The sequence below is a fragment of the Lepisma saccharinum genome, unplaced genomic scaffold (assembly GCF_977018435.1).
Source record: "Lepisma saccharinum unplaced genomic scaffold, izLepSacc3.1 HAP1_SCAFFOLD_671, whole genome shotgun sequence".
NCBI lineage: Eukaryota > Metazoa > Arthropoda > Insecta > Zygentoma > Lepismatidae > Lepisma > Lepisma saccharinum.
In genome coordinates this window covers 27016-41662 of record NW_028143342.1, presented here as the reverse complement: position 1 = coordinate 41662, position 14647 = coordinate 27016, and the positions used below count along the sequence as shown (strand labels likewise).

Genomic DNA, 14647 nt, shown 5'->3' with positions numbered 1-14647 from the left:
TCACATGTCTTTTGTTTCGCTTCGGCCTCTCCCTCTCTTCCCCAGATTTACATCTCCCCCCACATCTTCGGTGTATGTCTGTGTATAGCTTATTTACTTCGCTTTAACTTTCACTTATAATTATCTTCTCTTTACTTCACTCTCTGTCCGATTTTTTCAATCTTCTCTCTTATGAGTGTGATAGCATGCAAACAAGTTAGACACCTGACATCATGCTCCATGTCATCATAAGAAAGAAGCACGTTAAGGGAGATTAAAGAGATGAAAGAAACGGCAGAGAATTTGAGAAAGCAAGAGAATTAAAAAGGCAGACGGAGTGAAGGAAAGAAGAGAATCACAAGTGAGAGACTGATAAAGAAAAAAAGAAGTGAGGTGCGCGCACGCACACACACAAACATACACACACGCGCGCGCTTGAGAGAGACAGAAGGGGAAGAGAATTGTTATTTTTAATCCACCCTATGTACAGATAGCCCTGATCGGAACTGGGCCTACAATTTAAGGTGGGACCCGAACCAACGTGCAAAGCGTTTTCACCGGGTATCGAGCCCGAGATCCCTTGATTACAAGACGACGACGTTACCACTACGCCACCGGGAGGCCGAAAGAAAGAGAGAAAAGAGGCGAAACACATAAGCCAGGCAGAGAGAGGGGAGAGAGAAGAACATGAAAGAGCGAGAAAGAAATAGAGAACCGAGAGGTAAATAAAATAAATAGGGAAGTGAAGGAGAGAGAAGAATAGAGAAATGAACAAAATAGAGAAACAAGAGAGGGAGAAAATAAAAGACATAGAGATAGAAAAGCGAGAGGATAGAAAGGAAGAAGTTAAAAAGAGCAAACACAAATAGAAAAAGAGAGAAGGAAATAAGAGGAGCAATGGAGAAAGAAATATATAGAAGCAAGGCAGGCAGAAAGAGACAGAAGGAAGAGGAATAGTAAAAGATTAATGGGGAGAAAGAATAATGATGACAGACCGAAAATGTGAGAAGAAATATAAAAAAAGAAATGTTCGATTGGTTTTAAGTCCACTTTATGCACAGAAAGGCTAATCGGGACTGGACCTCCAGTTTAAAGTGGGATCCGAACCACTTGTACCTCCACCGGGTATAGAACCCGAGACCCCTTGATTACAAGGCGATGATCGGGGAGGTCTCAAAGAAACGTTGAATTCACACCTAACACTTGTAGTTTTTGCAACTTAAGATGACAGCGAAGCTTAGTGTGAAACTATTGTGCTATGTTAAATATTGGGTCCTGAAGCTGATATCCCATTTTAATTCAATCGTTGGGACTGAACACGTGTTTCATTTTTACTGGAGCATTTGGAATTAAGTACTGAAATCAGAACTTCAACGGAAAAACCAAAACATAAAATTGTAAATAAACTTCATAGATACTTACTTTTCAATCTGTAGATCTTCTCTCCTTGTGCAATCTGCAAACAACTGCAAAACACACGAAAACCAACAAACAATTTAACACCACAAATTCACAAGACGCCAACTACGAAAACGGAATGGAATGCACGCTTCTGGTGGTGAAAGCGCATAGCGTCAGCGTGCCCCCTCAGTGATGAGTCAGTCACCCAGGAGTTGTTTACAAAGAATTTCCCGTGTCCGGCAAGTTGAAGGTGGGAGGGGGGATTTGAAATAATATAAAATTTAGAGCCAAAATAACATAAGTTGGGCCTATGCGAAAAATGTTAGGTGGATGTTAGGGTGTAGTGAATACCTCCAAAATCTTTTGTCTTTATTTGATTTTTGTTATTAACGTCGCTTTTCTTACACTTTAGGCTAATCCGACAATGAAGATGAGTGATGATATCGTAAAATTGATGAAGAGAGACACAAAAAAAAATCCTCAGCCGGGGATTCGAATTCGAGACCCTTGACATCGTAGCGCGTTGTGATAATCACTCCGCCGCGGAGCAGATTAAGGGATCTTTCATACCTGTGTATCGTGAAAAAGTACAAAAAAGCCAAAGAACTGTTCATGAACAAAATGATATACTTAGATGCTTATTGAAACAAACAAAGCGAATATAGTTTCTACCTAAATAGCGTACACAAGTCTGAACTTGTTAACAACGCCAAAGTATTTTCAATACAATTTCAATTTCATGTTTTGTAAAATAATAATAATAACAAGCATTTTTTTCTGGCACCTTTTTATTTATGAACATGCCAAAATATTTTGAGTATTTTTTTATGATGAACACAACAACAAACCAACTGGAAGAGTAACGGAATTTTCCTCCCAGAAAGAAAGCACTGATTAACAATAATAAGACGGAAATTTTAAGTTTCTATGACTGGAGGGCAAGATGTGACACCTTCTCTTTCCTCAGAGGAAAAAATCCTGCACACACCCTTACAATGCAGTGGTTGATCAAAGAGTTCAAATTACTTACTGTGCAGAAACAATGCATCTAGTGTCTTGAACATGCGAAGGTGGCACCAATTTTGATATTTCAATTATAGGAAATATAATTTAGTTACTTAAAAATACATTTACTTTTGTTCTTGATACCTTATATTTTTTTACTTCGATCAATTTATGACCTTATAAATTAAGAATTCCTTTCATATTATCGTAATATCAAAATTTATTTTCTGTATAAGTTAAGTAAAATCACCGAACAATTGCTTCGTAAGAATTATGCATGCAAGTGTATAAATTGAGAAATATACATTTCGATGCATAAAATCCCATCGGATGGACAATTGACACACTAAGATGCATCAAAAGACACACTCCACAGTCGATATTCGATTTTATGCAGTAAAAGTGCATCAAATCTGAAGACAATTTCCAATAATCCAAGATTACACGTTTAGGTGTCATTTGATGCACTAAAAGTGCATCAAATTCGCTTTAATGCATTTCGAGTTCTCTGTGTACGCGCTCAAAACAATAACCGAGTTCATTACAAAATAATTCTTTCGAAACTGTTGTCAAGTCTAATTTTTTTACAATCAAAACAAAATGTTTTCTTTCTAAATAACGTGCTCAAGAATTCATGAATTTCTTTGGCTACAAAGTTCCCAACATAACATTTTTGTAATTTGTTATTTTCTGAAGCGCAATTTTGTTCCAGGAAAGCAGAAGAAATCGGCAACACCATTACTCCTCTCGGCGATTGGGGTGGCGTGGAGGGGGGGGCAGTTGCCCCGCCCCGCCCCTCACTTTTTACCACTTCCTCCCACGATGCCCTCTGAATGCTAAGCCTTGTTTACCAACAGAAAGTAAACTGTCGTTACACTCCAGTTTTGGCATCCAATCGCCGCTACTGCTCACACAGTAACAGAAGTCTGTACACAAGTTAGTATTACATTGTAAAAGTTTGTCTCGATGGCTACTATACTATCTATCACTATATACATCAATAACTACTGTAGATTGAACTCAAGACAATAAATGCTGCTTTTGTAGATTATTCCAAATTTTATTCTAATCTTTATTTAGATTCAGGACCTTACCTATGTCAAACAGAAGTAGTTACGTTATAAAGATCAACAGTAAAACTGATGTTTAATTCATGTTTGAAACTATGCAGAAATGATAACTAAAAAGTAATTATACTTGTATTGAGTAGGCAACATACTCGTGATTTAATAACAGAGTCAACTTCTGTAAGATTATAATGAGTCTAATCACATTTGAAAAAGAACTTACCATCTTTGATGGGCGGTCTGTTACTTCTATAACCATTTGGGAAGTTCAAATGAGGTTCTGTTTCATTGGAAGAAGCCACTGGAACACTGTTAAGACATTAATTTTATGTAATGAAAGTTTGTAGTCTTACTGCTATGTACACACACATCACACTTCAAATATCACTGAATAAAATACAGTCCGCATTCTCAATGGTACATTGTTACAAGAATTGATTTTGGAAAAACTGTTTTAATATCATCATATTTCGTTCTCAAACAAAGCTTTAAACTTATTAAGAGATGGTTGATGGCATATTTCAATATGTATATTATACACACTTGTATTTTTTTCCTTAAAAATAACGTAATTATAGGCTTCTAAATATTATTCAAAATATACAAATAACGATAAAAAGATAATTTGAAGGATTGCAATTTGTTGTTCGTAATCCAATACATTAATTTTTCAGGTTTTAAAAAGCAAATGTTGAATATTAGAGAATATTTTCCAATAGTTATGCCCAAATCGAAATGAAAGGAATGAAATCAAGAGCAAACCTTATCAGTAACTGAAAATGAAAATAATAATAGACGAGAGTAGGAATGGAATCAGGAGTTAGCTGTTGTCTATTGTTCTCCGGTGTGCAGGCGTTCACAGTAGTTGTAAACAAGTGCACGTGCGTTGTTGTAAACAAGTTTGACATGTAGTGAATAGAAGTGGAGAGTGAACAAATTATGTTCTTTTCATTCACTTTTAACGTGTTAACCTTCGTTCTTTTCGTTTGTAACAAAAGAACATAATTTATTACATTTGAAACATGTCAAACTTGTTTACAACAATTGTGAATACCTGCACACCCGAGAACAATAGACAACAGCTAACTTCTGATTCCTTTCCTACTGACGAGGCTTAAAAGTTTCCCTATTCCTGTATGAAACTGTTGGTGCCACATTTCTTTCATATAATTTCGTAGGGTTTTTCTTCCTTCAAATTTGCTCCCAATAGCTTGTTTTGAATATGTGACGTGCGTACCACCAACAAAACGTACCAGCGACAAAATGTACCTACCATCTGACCGGCTACCTGCGAAGGGTCTTCTAATGAGTCTAAAAATATTTGCGATGCGACAAAACGTACCACTTGATGGTTTTTCTGATTTCCATCACACTTTATCCACGCTTTGGACTGGCAAAATTACTATATAATGCATATATAGCTATTTTGGAGTGTTTAAAATCAGCTGTCGTCCACATTTTTTCTTTTGTTTTATCTATTCGTCTTTTTTTCGATTTTCGCTTTAGTTATGTCAGTTCTAACCAGTGGCGGTCCCTCCATGGAACAGAGGGAACAGGCTGTTCCCTTCTACTTATCGCCCTTTTTAGCTATTTAAATTATCTATAATAACATAATAAGAACACTTCTTTCTTCCGAAATCAACACTCCGATGAAAAACTTTCACCCTCGTCGGCCAACACTCTGCTCTGACGCCGAGTATTTCCGTCCACGCGCGAAGGTAAACGATCCTCATGGAGCCACTTTTCACCGCGGAAGCTGAACTCTCAAGCTGTTCCCTAGGAGAGACATAGAGAATTAGTTTTCCTTCGAGTTTTTGCTATGTGCTAAAGCTTAATTGCGTCGTAGTGATAGTTTGGAGTGTAGTAAGTCTATAGTTTCCTAATCTCATTGCAAAATTGCGTCTGCCAGTCATAACGAACTGGAAAAATCTTCTAGAGTCTAAGCGTCTGCTACAGTAGCCTACGCAGGATTTCATCAGGGAGAGGTTATATCTAAAACTTTTTCCAAATTCACATTACCATTGTTTTATTATACTTTAATTAAGTAATAATATTCATAATTAATTAATAATACTGATAATTAATTAATTAGTTTAATTACTACTAATAATACTACTAATGCAGCTGCTGTTACTACTAATATCACTACTATTATTAAGTAGTAGAGATCTACATAAATATATTTATGAAAGCAATAGGACCAAATTATTTTCTAGTCATTCGATTGTTAACAAATTCTTGGATTTTTGCTTATATTCTCCCTGTTCTATGCTCCTGGTCAGGAGATATAATTGAGAGAGTTGTGATTGTCTTGAGATATACCGGAATTCGGGATCGGCCGATAGACTGTTTAGTAGTCAACGTTTGTAACCCTGGTCAGGGTACACCTTTTCTTATTCTGTGGTCACGGATTAATTTTCGGTTCTCTGGTCAGAGGCTGAAAAGAGAAAAGGAAGTTGGATACTTTACTGGATATCGACAGAACCTAGTGGGAAGAAGGATTGTCGATTGCTTGTAGAATCTTGGTAAAGATCTATAAGTAGATTGAGAACCTTTCACCCAGAATTTCGAGGGACCTTACATCGAGGACTGAAGCAGCCGGATTAACCCGAACCTTGAGCCGAGGAGACTCAAGCCCCGAAAAGATACTGAGCGTGAAGCCGAGGCTCAATCGACCCATAAAACCAAGTACGATCCAGGGCGGATCGTGACAAGTGGCGCTGCAACGTTTAGGGCTCGAAGTATATATCCGGTGGTTCTTCTGAAATTACGAAACATCGAGATGGCAACAAGAAAGTCTAAAAGCAATTCATTGCCGACGATTGTAGAGGATCACGGAATTTTGCACCTTGATTGTTGCTCCTATCAAGATGAAGATAAGGGGGCATTTAGGTGCATTTCCTGCAGCCAGTGGAAGCACTTCGTTTGTGACTTTGAGGCTGAATCCGTGGAAGGGCAAAATTTAGATGCCGGTGTAAAGGTTGTCAGGGCAATGAAGATGAGAATAAGGAACCTGCTATTGAACTTCCTCCGTGGTTGACAGTTTGGTCCGAAATGGAAGAAAAGAAAAGAAAGAAAGAAAAAGCCGCAGAAGAGAGAAAGCGACGTGAAGAAAAAGCAGAAGAAGAAAGAAAGCGACGTGAAGAGAAAGCAGAAGAAGAAAGAAAGCGACGTGAAGAGAGAGTAGAAGAAGAAAGGAAACGTCAAATAGAAAAGGCTGCAGAGGTGAAAGCTCGGAAGGCGGAAGAGAAAGCTAAAAAAATCGCTGAAGAGAACAGGTGGCAAGAGTTCTGGAGTATATTAAGAGGAGAGAAAGCAGAAGAAGAAAGAAAGCGGCAAGAAGAGAAAGCCGAAGAAGAAATAAAACGACGAGAAGAGAAAGCAGAAGAAGAAAGAAAGCGACAAGAAGAGAAAGCAGAAGGAGAAAGAAAGCGACAAGAAGAGAAAGTCGAAGAAGAAAGAAAGCGACAAGAAGAGAAAGCCGAAGAAAGAAGAAAGCGACAAGAAGAGAAAGCAGAAGAAGAAAGAAAGCGGCAAGAAGAGAAAGTCGAAGAAGAGCCTATAATTCTCCTAACCGGCAATTCGTTACTTCAGGATCTCAGACATATGAATCAGAGTTTCCGAGGACCTTTGAGCAACAACAAGCTGTTGATCAGACTCGTCAGTTCTATTGGAGCGCTCCAGTAGTTCCCAGTAACCAAGGTTTAAATGGGAATCTTGCTTAAGTTTCGTTCCGCTTGGGCAAGGAAGTAGTAAGGAACGATTAGTATTCAATGGCGAAACTTTTAACAGGGCTACGAAATCCATTACAGTTACTCCTTGACCAAAATAGAAGAGAAAGCTGTGGAAGAAGGGATTAAGAGGTCTGTTGAATTAACTACTTTCCATAGTACGCCCAAAGTTAAAGCTCAAGTTGCAGACATTCCTGTCGTTTGCTTACTCGACACTGGGAGTGAGGATTCGTTGTTAAATTTCGACATTTGGATGGAACTACTTGAGAAGTACAGGGGAATGAAACTACAGAAGGATCCAGAAATTCGAATAGTTGGAGTAACCGGATCGAATCGGATAAGGATTTGTGGGAGGAGGAATATTAGCATTAAACTTAGAGACCAGGAGTTGAACACTGAAGTATTTGTGATAAAGAAGTTAGGTGTTGATGTTTTACTGGGCATGCCGTTTCTAAAGCCCTATGGAGCCAATATCTGTTTGTTGGAGAACGAGTTGACACTGCAAAGTAGCTGCACTCCGCTCACTGTTAATATAGATTACGAGGGAGGCAAGGAAGCCAGAGTCAACGTCGCTGTGTTGGATAAGTGGAGTGCCAGTGAAGATAAAATTAGGGAAAAGGTTGAAGAAAGTCAGTTCTTGTCCAAGAGTGAACAGGATAGTTTGTTCCATTTGCTTATGAAATATCACCTAGTAGCCTTTCAATCAAGAGGTCCTGGGTTCGATACCCGGTGGAGGCACATACTAGTGGTTCGGATCCCCGATTACCCTTACTGTGCATACAGTGGACTTAAAACACCGAATTGATAATTGGAAGGTTTTTGAAGAACTAAACATGGCTTTTTATGCATCGTACAATTTTGCTTCTTTTCACCCTACTTTTACAGTTTTACTTCCTAAGAATTCAACTGAGTATAACACGCTACGAAACCAGAGGTCCAAGGTTCTGACGTTGGACAGGTATGGTTGTATCATGTCTGTCCCATCGCCATTCCTTCAGCTCATCATTCATCCTCATCGTCGCATTTAACCCAAGAGGTAGAAAAGAGGTTTAATATAAAAATATATAAATGATTGATTTAGTTTATTTTACTTCGCTTTTCTGACACCTTTTGGCTAATCGTGAAGATGAAGATGAAAATGAGTGATGTGAAATTGATGAGCGGACCATCATAAAGAACACACGCCCAGTTCGGGATTCGAACCCAGGACCCCTGGCATCGTAATGCACCTTGTTAACCACTGCACAACAAATACAGGGTGTCCCACGAACGGCGCAACTGGGAATTAAGAGTGGCGTTACTTTGTAACCGAAACCTGTACATACATAAGTCATACACCAAATGTTAGCCCTGTCCAAGTAGATATTTTTAAACATAGAAACAACAAACGGGGTGCAGTGTTGTTCATGCAGTGTTGCCAAATGTAAGTGAAAGTGTAAATTTATTTTTCCACAAAATGAAGGAAAATCACAGAAAGTCAGAAAGATAAACAAATTTTTGTAACATAATATTTATAGAGCATGCAGACGGCTGTAAAAACAATTGCTACATACCTAGTTCCTTCCTTAATTGAAACGTGGTTTATTCTTCATTATACATGAAATCAACCACCTGGGAGTCGAACCCAGGATCTTGTGTGGTAGTCGGACTCTCTTTTAGAATGCCAATATGTTGGATATTTGATCGATCAGTCGATCCTGATCCATTGTTTCCAGAGGAAGACAATCTGGCAGCTTCTCATTCGACATTTTACTCGAGATGTAGGAAAACGGTTCACAAACACTTCGTGTTGCTATCTTCTTGCGTTTACAGAAGTTTACCACCGCTCGGACCTCAAATCGTACTTCAAACTATCTGACAGATATCAACTGTCCACCAAATCAACAGATGAACCGACCGCTTCGATGTTTCTCCGAATTTTCAGAAAGTGGCCTCTCCCCTCCTTTGCAGAGCAGGTCATTAGCAGGAGGGTTGAGTGCATGGGAGAAGAACCGCTATGTCATTCATTCCCGCGACGAAAAAGGGACAAGCAATAGGATTCTGTTCTTGGAATTTGAAACGCATGGGGATATTTTTTCTGAACAATAAAATAATTAACCCAGAAAGTTCGAGCAACCTGTACCTAAATCTTCCTGTTTGTGTCGTCCTTTCGGCGCCCATGCAGGGCCAGATGAAGAGAAAGTGCGGATTTTGGGGGGATCCTGGATTTGGTGTGCAGCAGGGAGGAAAAGTGCATTTTCAATAGGTCTCAGACTTCCTTGACCGGGGCGGACCACAAGACTATTAACTGCATCCCCTCCCAATACAGCTGTTTGTGTTCAACAAGCAAGAAACAGGGAAATTAGAAAGAAATGTCTTGTTTGGATTCGTGCTACTAAAAATTGAACAAGTGTTTCAAACTGCAAGCAAAATTTACTGAAGAATTATTTTGCAATATTTGTCATCAAAGTAAAATTTCCAGCAAATACAGAACAGTTTCCCGGGTCCACGTGGACGTTTGTCAGGGCCAGTGCCCCCGCGTGCCCCCCTAACGACGTCCCTGATTTTCCATCTTCCCAGTTTCCTTTGTCACTTTCACTTTTTCAGTCTCTGGGCTCTATATTTTTTTCCTTTCTCTTTCTTTCATTTTCTGTCTCATCTGTCACATTCTCCTCTTCTCCTCTCCCTCCGGCTCTCTCTATTTGTCTCTCACTATCTCATGTTTGCTTCAGTTTTTCTGTTTATCTCGCTCTCTGTCTGGCTTCCTTTATGTCTCTTACTTTCTAGTATCTGCATTCTTCATTTCGTACCCCCAAGTAAGCACACAAATTGAAATTTTGACTTTACTTAGAAAATCGTCTCCGGGCGCCCTGAAAGCATGTTGATCACACATCTATTTTTTTTTTAAATGACGCCATTTAGAGAATCATAACATAAAGCGGTGGTCCTAATTATGAAAGTATGTATTATCAGAAAGATAACAGTGTTAAAATTCAAGAGTTGAAAGAGGAAATATATTGATATCTGAATATAAAAAAAAACCAAAGTCGAAAACGGGGCAAACAAAGGATTATTAAAATGATAACATTTGAACGTATGACCGAAAAGTGATTTAATTATTAATTTTCCCCTTGGTCATACATACACAGAATTGCACATTAATAAAAGAATCAATGTAATAAATGACATACTCATTGTCAAATTGACGTCACACGCTTGAATGTCGAAAGGGTATGATGTAAAATCAAACGGGCAAGGAATAACGAGCATGCATCTGAAAGAGAAAGAAATGTTTAAGAAACACGTTTATGATGTATTCTCTAGTACAAGTAAAAGAACTTAGTATTATAAAATTGCAGCTGTGCACAATCCAAACTCAAACCCAATCCCAGCAAAGCGCTGTTCTGTGTGTCCTCTAAATTTGCAAGTCTAAAGTCTATAAATTCTGAACTCAATTAATTTTCTCAGACCTCTCTCAATACAGATACATTTTGTTCGTGTTTAAGTTTTCATTTTCATCTCATGAACAACAAATTCTATGTGCAGTAGGATCCACAACCAAATAATCTTCATTCTTCGGTTTTTCTTTCAACAAACTATACAAGTGACACATAACTCCTTGTTGTTCTTTATTCTACCTTGCTCATTGTATGCACTCATGTACTCTCTTGCAATTTGTCTAATTTTACTTCCAAATATTTTTATTTTTAAACTCAGTATACTACTCTAAATACATTTCGATAATATTGTTTAAGGCTGGCTTCATTGTAATCCTATTATACAGTATGTTTGTAAATATATATAGTTATATATAGTATATGTATAGTTATGAATGTCTGCATATAGATATGTATGTTGCTATACTTCTGTAAATATCATTTTTAGATTTATGTTTTGTATAAAATTTGTGCTACTTTTCTTTATGCAATGATTAGTGTAGTTATGCTTTCTCTTTCTTTCCGCATATTTTGTTTTGTATTGTCGAAATTGTAATTTCTGAATTGTTTTAACCTATGCAAGCCTATTGTAATTAGAGCCAAAGCTCTGTTATAGATGAAATAAATAAATATATATATAAGTAAGAATTATCTATGAATTTTGTGATTAACTAATGTGGAAATCTGTGATTTAGAAGCATAGGTGTAAAGTACCATTACAGTTCTATACTTTCCCCTGAGGCAACGAGAATGCTGGTAAGGAGTATGGCCTGAACTCAACTCTTAAGGTTGTTGATTGTCGTTCTGATTGCGAATAATTTATTGGTGTTAGGATTGGTTCCATCTTGCAGCTGTTGCGAGAAGGGTGAACTGCTCTGTTCTGTTTCAGTGACGCGGTGTGCTATCTGGTGAGCAGTGTCCACTGGAACTGGTCTTTTGAAAGGTGCAGGTTGCCAAACTGATGCTGAGGAACCTGGTGGTGCTTGAATAGGTCGCATGTGTGATGATGCTTCAATTATGTAATGATAAACATGATCATTTATGAACATCCAGTGAATAAAACGCCTTATGGTGCACTTAACTATAAGAGATACCAACTCGCCATGAATGTAAGTAACGGAGCAAGGTGGGGAATCACGGAAATTTAAGGCATTTATTGAAATTACCAATACACGTATTTACCCATAAAAGGATCTAATTGTGTGGTCGTTTGAGGCGTACATAACTCCTGTCATTCCTGCTCTTGGTACCATTGACTCCATATTTGAAACATGAATAAACGGTTTCCATATTTGATTAACTTGATCCGTTCTTAGCACAATTATATCTTCCTTAATGCTTACATCGTAATCTTTCCATTCCAAAGCAAAGTACAAATTCAGTTTAATGTTCTGAAATAAAAAAGAACACATATATGCATAAAACGTATATTTGTGTATATATATACATACATACATACATACATACATACATACACACGCGGCGCGTGCGTGAATGTGCGTATTCACGCACGCACACACACGCACCTAACCTATTGAAGGAAAATCTATATTATAAAATATCTTATACTAATTTTGGGATTTTAATATACTCACCCGATGAATTTCGTCAATTTCTGCCACCTGATATATAATTATTCGCATCTCAGTAATAACAGGTTTACCTGAAAAACAGTACACATTTCATTAATAACTTTACAGGATAAGCCAACCCGTTTTGAAATATATGAAGTTTATGCAATCATTGTGAACATGTTGTTGCGTTTTAGATCTGTGTTTTTCTAGAAATTAATTGCTTTCAAAATTATTTTTGGTGGTTGCTCTCTCTTCCCCTAGAAGAATTTCTGTTTGTTATAAGTGACCTACGTTAAGGGTTATTGATTTAAGAATTGGCGAAAAATAAACACAATGATTAAACAAATGCAATCAAAAACTATAAAATGAATATTATTATCACTGATTCGTTCATTTATTTTTTGGAAGTCGATACTTTAGTAAAACGAAAGTAAATTTATATCAGATCCAAAGACAGTAGCTACTATGTGACATGCCATGGAATTTCTTAAGAGCGTCTGGTCTGCCCTTAAGTTTTCAATGAGCTCCTGAATAATGTACACACAGAACTCAAAGTGTGTCAATTGACACACAAAAGTGCATTATTTTTTTGACTCCAATGACACATTAAAAATGCATTAAACCGAAAAATCCACCTAAATGCATCAAAATAAATGTGTCAAATGATTCACTAAAATGCATCAAACTGAAAGATGCACCTAAATGCATCAAAATAAATGTGTCAAATGACACATTAAAGTGGATATTTCGTTTGATGCACCAAAACGTGTCGTTGGAGTCAAAAAATTTGATGCACTTTTAGTGTGTAGAGTGACACATTCAAATGCGTCTTTTTTTTCCTTTTCTTGCTCATGGGGTTGCATACCTGCAAGGGAAAAGTTCCAATACATTTCTCCACTGTAAAAAATATTTCACTTTTCAAACTCTCTTGAAGCACTTCACATTTAACGTGCTTCAGAAGTGTTGAAATTCTTGAAAAAGTGATAGAAAGGAATATTGTCAATATTAAATATTCTGCAAGTCTGTAAAGTGCATTCTAGAAATTATTAATTATTTTTGATCATTTATAGTATATTTCACACATTTAGAACTTGCTGAAAACACTTCTTAGCACACAATGAACAAATTCCTTTTTACTGGAAATTTTTAGATGGAGGGATGTTTAGTGTAAATTTCTCTAGTGCAAGGGAATTAGTGTGTTAAGCTACACTTAACTAAATATTGGGCTTTTCTTGTTCACATTTCTGCACATATAAACACACTTTTCTGTTTCAAAGTGGCATGGCCTTGTGAGTTCATGGTTATATGTGCAAATATTGAATACGAAAAAATAACACTTATGACGAGCTGTCATAAGGTATTCTAGAAATTTGAGTTTCGTGTGTGTTTGCTGGGGTAAAGTAGCCCAACTCGCGTCCTAAGACGATGAACTCGTCTAGTGCAGAGAATTCACGATAGGTGGAATGCCTATGCAATATCAAAACTTTGTTGCTTTAGTACTTACGCGAATAATCGCTAGATGGCTCTGACCGTTGTGCGCATGTAAATTGTAAATTCCTTTGTTTGATATCCGATTTTCTCGCGGTTTCCTTATGCACAAGGACATTTTGATGTGTCGGTCACTGCACGCATGGGCAATTCGCAGTTATGGCGCAAAATAATAAAATATACAGCGTTTTGGTCTAGATGCCATTGGTTAATTAACAGCAAAAAGTTTATCTTAATAAGCATTATAATAGGTTCTTTAACGCATACACATATTTGTTAACGTGTGAGTTCTAAATCATGTAAATTGTTGTTTGGTAAAGACAATTGTGCTCTGCGAAAAAGAATGGTAGTTATCGATAGGGGTGCGCGGTGATCGAAAAGGGACTTCCGGTAAAGAAAAATGGAGTGAAGAAAGTTATGTCACGACGATTGAAGGAATTGTAATTGTTTCCAGTGGTTTCTGGACGAATCTGACATCTGCTGTTAGGATAAAACGGTGGATAAAAGCATGGAGTAAAAATACAACGCAGATAAAACGTTGGAAGTGAGTCGAGCTCTCGGTTCCCAGAGAGGTAAGGAGTGGACTCGTGCATGCTGGATTCTTCGTTCCCGAGACACAAGGTAAGGGAACTAAATTTCCTTAAGTGACTTTGAGAAGAAGAAAATTCTCGCAAATCGTGGTACCTACGGATAAGCAAAGTTCGTTTAAGAGATAGCTATCTCGCGTGTGTTGGAACTTATTTGACACAGTACTAGTACTCGCTACAAACCATGCGTTAATTACAAAATGGCCATCGACGCCATGTCTGAATAAAGTTGTGTGCACACATAAAACGAACTATTCTCGTTCGAGAAACGTACAAAACATGCTAAAATAAATGAGTAGCATGTTCCCAGATTGGTTTTACGTCAATTTTAGGAAATAATATAGACTTTTGTAACCCATTTTATATAACATAAAACGTGTAGGCCTAATGACCATAAAT

At 37.4% G+C, this 14647-nt stretch overlaps 1 long non-coding RNA gene across 2 annotated transcripts in view; it reads right to left on the bottom strand.

Moving 5' to 3' along the window:
• LOC145983122 (uncharacterized) overlaps window positions 1-11853 on the bottom strand; it is a 63319-nt gene extending 51466 nt beyond the window's left edge. For both annotated transcript variants that reach the window (XR_014441223.1, XR_014441224.1), the window contains exons 1-3: window positions 11782-11853; window positions 10354-10436; window positions 3676-3761 (exon numbers count right to left, since the gene is read on the bottom strand). This is a non-coding gene — a long non-coding RNA (uncharacterized LOC145983122). The remainder of the gene's footprint in view (window positions 1-3675; window positions 3762-10353; window positions 10437-11781) is intronic.
• Between the last annotated feature and the right edge of the window lie 2794 nt (window positions 11854-14647).